Source organism: Caretta caretta, chromosome 14 (assembly GCF_965140235.1).
Source record: "Caretta caretta isolate rCarCar2 chromosome 14, rCarCar1.hap1, whole genome shotgun sequence".
Taxonomy (NCBI): domain Eukaryota; kingdom Metazoa; phylum Chordata; order Testudines; family Cheloniidae; genus Caretta; species Caretta caretta.
Window position 1 is genome coordinate 38,639,929 of NC_134219.1, and position 6,686 is coordinate 38,646,614.

Sequence of the window (6,686 nt, forward strand, 5' to 3'; positions counted from 1 at the left end):
TGGTGGGGTGGAAATTATTGAAATCCTGGTGGAATTCCTCAAGGGCCTCCTTTCGATGGGTCCAAATGATGAAGATGTCATCAAAGTAGCGCAAGTAGAGTAGGGACGCTAGGGGATGAGAGCTGAGGAAGCGTTGTTCTAAGTCAGCCACAAAAATGTTGGCATACTGTGGGGCCATGCGGGTACCCATAGGAGTGCCGCTGACTTAAAGGTATAAGTCATCCCCAGATCTGAAATAGTTGTGGGTGGGGACAAGGTCACAAAGCTCAGCCACCAGGTTTGCCGTGACATTAGCAGGAATATTGTTCCTGGCGGCTGGTAGTCCATCTTTGTGTGGAATGTTGATGTAAAGAGCTTCTAAATCCATAGTGGCTAGGATGGTGTTTTCTGGAAGATCACCACATAGCTAGAAAATCCTGCTACCAGAGTGCCAATGCCTGAGATGATAGGGCATCCAGGATTCCCAGGTTTATGGATCTTGGGTAGTAGGCAGAATACCTCTGGTCAGGACTCTAGGAGTTTGTCAGTGTAGATTTGTTACTCTGCTTCTTCAGGGAGTTTCTAGAGCAGATGGTGCTTTTTCTTTTCGTAGCTATGAGTGACATTAATCTATTGAGAGATCTTTCCTGTTAATATAGCCAAAAAGGAGACTGTACTAGTTAAATGAATGAACTGAGTTCTTCTTCTTCTTCTTCTTCTTCTTCTTCTTCCTGTTCTTAAGGGGTTGAATAAAGAAGGATTGAGGGGTAGAGTAATGTGCCTTTTAAGCACATTAGGTCAGTTTGTGAATGAAAGTAGCAGATCTGGAAAGAAAAAGAAATGATTTTTATAGCTCATAACGGATTTAAGGCTGGAGTTGACTTGTAGTGTCTAAAGCAGAGAGGTGGGGATGATCCAAAATGGATCATGATGGGGTTGATCCCCTCGGACACTCTGACACTGCACAGACAGTGGCTTATCCAACCTAGTTTCCTTTAACATGTTATGGGCTGTGCATGTTATGGGTGTAAATGCTCAAAGTTGTGATGGTTCTTGGAGCTTCCAGACACATTGACCAGAATTTTCAGAAGGTCTCACACCCACCACTAGAGCCAGGGTTTCAGAAGAACTAGGCTCCCAGTTAGGCACTAAAATCTTTCACCAGATTTTCAGATGGGCTCAATACACTGAGTGCGAGTTCTTTTGGAAAAAAGCTTGTCAAGATTGTGGGAGCTGCTTACTTGTCTATGTGGCCCACATTGCTGGAGTTTGAGGTTCACCATTGTTTTCTCATCATGCTGTGTCTGTATTCTGCCTCAGCTCTGGTGTCCATCTTTTATTCTCATAAGAAATCAGCAGGGAGACTAAAACACCATAGAACTCACAGGGCTCACGGGAACCTGCACATTTGGCTCAGGGTGAATGTGTAGACAAATCATCTGTGCTGTAGAAGGGCTCTGGGAGTTGAAAGAGTTGTGAATTTAACCCTGTAGGTCTCAGGCGTAATCTGAAACTGTTTCAAAACCAATTCCTTAAAGATACCATAGTTTGAAGCATCAACAATAGGCATCTTATTGAATATGTCCTGAGCTCTCCCTGGCAATTTGGCAACCAAAGTAGCCATCGTCTGATCCTCAGGAATCGCATGGAGAGGGCACAGTCTCGCAAAGGTGATGAAATACTTGGCAACATCACTGGATTCGTTATATGGTGGACATAACTGTTCCCATGTATGGATCTTTGGGGAAGTGGAGCCAGCTGCTGAAGGGTTCTGTCTCTTCCACTCCATTACAGCCAGTTCACGCTTTTGGGTCCCAATTTGGGCCTATATTTCTTGGTCTTTTAACTTCAGGGCTTGTTGCCTTTCTCTCTTTCCTTCTCCTCCTGAGCTTCCTGCCTCTCTTCTTGAGCAGCTTCTTGGGTTAACCTCTGGCCTTCCATGGCTCTTTCGTGAGCAGCTTTTGTCCCCAGGCAAATTGCGCATCAATCTCCATTTCTCTTAATTCCATCTGTCTTTTATGTTCATTTTCCTTCTCAGCAATCTGCAACCTGTGCACTTCTAGCTTCTTCTCAGCCTCACTCTCACTCATTTTGCTGATTTTCCTGCCTCTATTTCCCTTCCCTGAAAGAAGCAAACACAAAATAACAAACCAGTAGCCACTTTGTCTGTTCTCCAGCCAGCACATGTAAAACTCACTTAAAATCATTACCAGTGTCTCAAAGCAATCAGCTGTATACATATCCTGGTCTACTACGCCATTGTGATGGGTTCACTCACAGAGATCCCCTTAGGACTGTCACCTGATGTGCTGAAATTACCTCTGAGCCCATTTTCCCTGCCAGCTTGGGACTCCAGAACCCTGCCTTGTTGAGCCAAACATGCTAGCCTGCTGCAACACAGACCCAGGGTCTGGGCCACGCCCCCAAAGCTGCAGACTTTAACTAAAAACAGCTCAGCACCTGTCTCCAGCTCCCAGACACCCAGCTCCCAATGGGATCCAAACCCCAGATAAATCCGTTTTACTCTGAATGAAGTTTATACAGGGTAAATTCATAAATTGTTCACCCTCTATATCAGCTCTTTGCTCCTCCAGGTATTACTCACTTACTCTGGGTTTATTAAGAAACAAAAGTTATTTTATTAAGTATAAAAAGTAGGATTTAAGTGGTTTCAAGTAATAACAGATAGAATAAAATAAGTCACAAAGCAAAATAAAACAAAACACTCAAGCCAAAGCCTAATACATTAAGAAACCAATTACACGTAATATCTCACCCTCAGAGACGTTTTGCTTGGGTTCAGGTTGTGATACTGAGCACAGGGGTTCCTTCACTCTCTCTTCTTGTACCTTCTATAGTGGGGAATGGATCAGCTTCCGAAACTGTAGAGAAAGTAGCCTTAGAAAGCCAAGTGGAGCTGACTGAAAACTGCAATAAACATTCAGGTTCACCCTAGATCAATATCCCCACCCCCCCACCCCAATTTTCTCGGTGAAACAAAACAAAAAAATCATTTTCAGAAGAACTTAACTCCCATTCAGGCACCAAACGCTTTTGCAAGATTTCCAGAAAGGCTCACCACACTGAGTGCTGAGCTATTTTGGGGCGGGGTGGGGGGAAGCCAGTACCAATTGTGAGTGCTGGCTGTTTGACTATGTGGCCCACCGTGCGGGAGTTTGAGGTTCGTCCTAAAGCTGAGTGTCTGTATTCTGCCTCTATCCTATATCTGACCACCTTTTTATTCCCCTAATACATGAGCAGGGAGACTAGAACACCTCAGAACTCACAGGGTTCTAGGAAACCTGCAACTTTAGGGTGATTGTGTTTAAAAACCAGATGTGCTGTAGTTGTTGAAAGAGAGATGCCGTCTTGGCGTCCCTGAGCGGCTCATCAAATATTGAAGGAAACTAGGGTGGAGAGAGGACTTTTTTTCCATAGTGTCAGGATGGCTGAGTAGTCTAAGGCGCCAGACTTAAGGCTCTGTCTTTCCTGTACTTGGGTTTTCTGGTCTCCCTATGGAGGCGTGGGTTTCAATCCCACTCCTGAAAGAAGCTCTTTATTCTACCTGAAGAAATGGCCTTATTTCAATCTCTCTCGTAACATTTGAAGAGTGCTTGCTTAGGATTTTTGTTGGAATACCAGCAAGAGAAGTTAGAGGGAATTTTAAATACCTTCAGAATCTGTTTGCTAGCTGGAGAGTGAAGGAACCAGGAAAGAAGGCAAATGTCAGAAAACGAACCTCAGCGGGCAAAGAAACTTCCTCAGTGCTCCTTCTTCACTCTCTGTGCCTTCGAGAAGCTTTCTTGCCCAGCCCGACTAGCTCAGTCAGTAGAGCATGAGATTGTAAAATGCCAGTGTCGACAAGCCCTGAGGCTCTATTAAATGTGCCTTCTCAGTCCTTTTGTCTTCTTTCAGTCCATTTCCTTTCCTTTCTCAAATACATCCATAAATTCTATGCTTGCTTCCTCTTTATTTTTCCTTTCATGAAACTTTAACGTCTAAAGGAGGGAGTTAGCCTGCATTCTGGGGAGAGGAACAAACCATCATTTGGGAGATTACCAGCTACTTAACCGATATGAGAATAGAAGAATCCCAGCCCTTTGTCCTGCATATATAGTTCCCAGCCAGCAGTTTTCTCTCTGTTTTGTTTCTTTTGAGATAACTACAAACAACCTCATGTCCCTTTTTCATGTCAGAGAAATCTGTCGACTGATTAGCACATTTCCCTTCCTTTCCTAGCTAGGCAGGGTCGGGGTGTGAGGAATGAGAAAATAACAATTAGAAATTTTTAAGCCAGCCTTTTAACACACAACACCACTTTCCCTTTTGAAATAACATTATTTCCTTAGCCCTTTTTAACACTCAACCTCTTCTTCTTCTTCAGGTGATGTTACCACAAGCTCTGAGCTACTAATTTCCTTAATGTGCCCTGGATGTTTTTAGCCCAGTAAATTCGTACAAAACAGAAACAGAAAACAAATTAAAACCATTTCCAATATTATAAATTGAGGATACGTCTTTTTTCTTTTTTTAAACAAAATAGTTTTTTTTGCCATCTTGTTTTACTTTCCAACGGGTTTTGGTAAAATCATCACAAATTCCGTGAGGAGGGGTTAGAGACAGGTACAAGGAAGCCATACAATGTGGTCCAGCCGATAAGCGGAGGGCTCACATGTCCAACTCGAGGCTTGAACTCACAACCCTGACATTAAGAGTCTCATGCTTTACGACTGAGCGAGATAGGCTGTCTGCGGCAGCACTCTTGAGAGGCATGCTCACAATGCAGAAGGAGCCCTAAGGAAGTTTCTTTGCGAGCTGAGATTCTTTTTCCAATGTTTCCCTCCTTTCTTTGTTCCTTTGCTCTCCAGCTAGCAAACAGGGGCTATTAGAAGGCTGGTTAGATGCTGGTTTCTAGACCAGAGAGCTGGGGTTGATTTACCAGCTGGAGGGTGGAATTTAGTGTTCTCCTACCAGCAGGAGGTGCTCTTTCACTCACATAGTGAGGGAGAGTCAGAAAAAGCTTCTCAGCTCCTAGAGAGGGGGCAGACAAGCCAGTTCCCCCCAAGCCACACAGGCATTTCTGCAGGACATCAGACCCCCTGCGCAGAAGCTCCTCAAAGGAAATCTCAAAGAAGGGAACAACTGTTCGCCTTAAGAGGTGGGTGAGCTGGACCTCAGGAATGGAAGAGGCAAATGGTCAGTTTCTCCCTGATGGTTACTTCCAAATTCCATGGTCTATAAAGTGGAATGAAAGGTTTGGGATGAATATTTGATGGACTGAAATGTTTTGGTTGACCCAAAATAATGTTTTGGTTTTGTTTCAACAAGAACATTGGAAAAAATATTCATCTTGGGTCAAGCTGAATGTCTCTTATTGTCATTGTAAATGTGGTTAGGCTAGCAAGCAAGGGGAAGAATGATTTGCACGTCTATGTGTGTAAAAGGCCATGCAGCCTGGACTTCGAGGTGCACAGTGGAAACCTGCCCGCATTCTGCTGCTAGTCAGTGGGGAGCTTTGATTTTTATATGGTCACCAAAGCCCTTCCCAACATCATGTAGAAGAAGAGGGAATCAGGAAACAAATGTGGATTTCTTCAATTTGCAAGTGAAGAACAAACTAAGATTTTTTTACTGTGAAATTAACTTCCCTGGCTGGAAATTAATTTCCCTGGCTTCTTCAAGGTTCATATTTGTTAAGTAGCTGGCAATCTCCCAAATGAGTCTAGTCCTTCCCTCAAAATGCAGGGTAAACCCTCCCATCAGACCTTAACATTTCATGAAAGCAAAAAATAACAAGGAAGAAAGCTTGATAAAGGACTTGGAAAGAAAGAAAACAGAAAGAATACGAAGCAAAACAAGACATTGTTTCTGCCTGGTTTCGAACCGGGGACCTTTCGCGTGTGAAACGAATGTGATAACCACTACACTACAGAAACAACTTGAGGCAAGCATTTGGCCCATTTCATACAGTTTTCTTAGTAGCCACTGCATCAGCTATTGTTTCTCTTTGAAAAACAGGAAAATAAAGTACACCAGTAGCTTCTTTTTTAACTCAAACAACTCAAACTGCAATAGCTCCTCCAATTTCCTCTTCTCACAAGGAGACAAAACACAGGAAAGCTCCCAACCAAGAAAGCTCACTTTCACTTCACTTTCCCATGGACATTCCCTGTCAACTCCCAGGCATAAGAATGCAACACTCCTAAATGCACTACAAGAAAGATGAGGGAGGGAAACCTGCAGGTACTTAGATCCCTCCAGCTTCGAATGAAACCACTTCTGGGGAAGGGTCTGGCTTACCCAGGAGGACAAGGAGATGAAACATGGACTTGCCTGTGCTGTGCAAAATAGCATGATCCCGGAGCCCAGGTGGGGCCAGGCTCAGCACTTCGCCTGCTTCCTGCCTGCACAGAGTTGACAAACTGGGGGCAGACAAAGCTGAGAGCCCCGATATACGGTTTGAGAACTGCAAAACTAAGCATCTCTGATGGTATCTTCTAGACTGAGCACTGAGTCCCATTGGGTAGATAGAAAGATTAACCTAAAGAATCTATACAGAAGCCTGTGGAACCCCATAAAATTGGGTCCCTAATCCATCAATTATTGGAACTCATTTACAAAACTTTTCTTAAACATTACATGAATATATTGTCTCCTACTATAGAATAAGAATTTATAATCCCTATTCCGTGATGAGATATCTTTGA

General features: G+C 43.6%; 1 non-coding gene across 1 annotated transcript; it reads right to left on the bottom strand.

Moving 5' to 3' along the window:
- Positions 1-5,842: 5,842 nt before the first annotated feature.
- Positions 5,843-5,915, bottom strand: TRNAV-CAC (transfer RNA valine (anticodon CAC)). Its single transcript has one exon. It is a non-coding gene; the product is annotated as a tRNA-Val (tRNA).
- Positions 5,916-6,686: the final 771 nt, after the last annotated feature.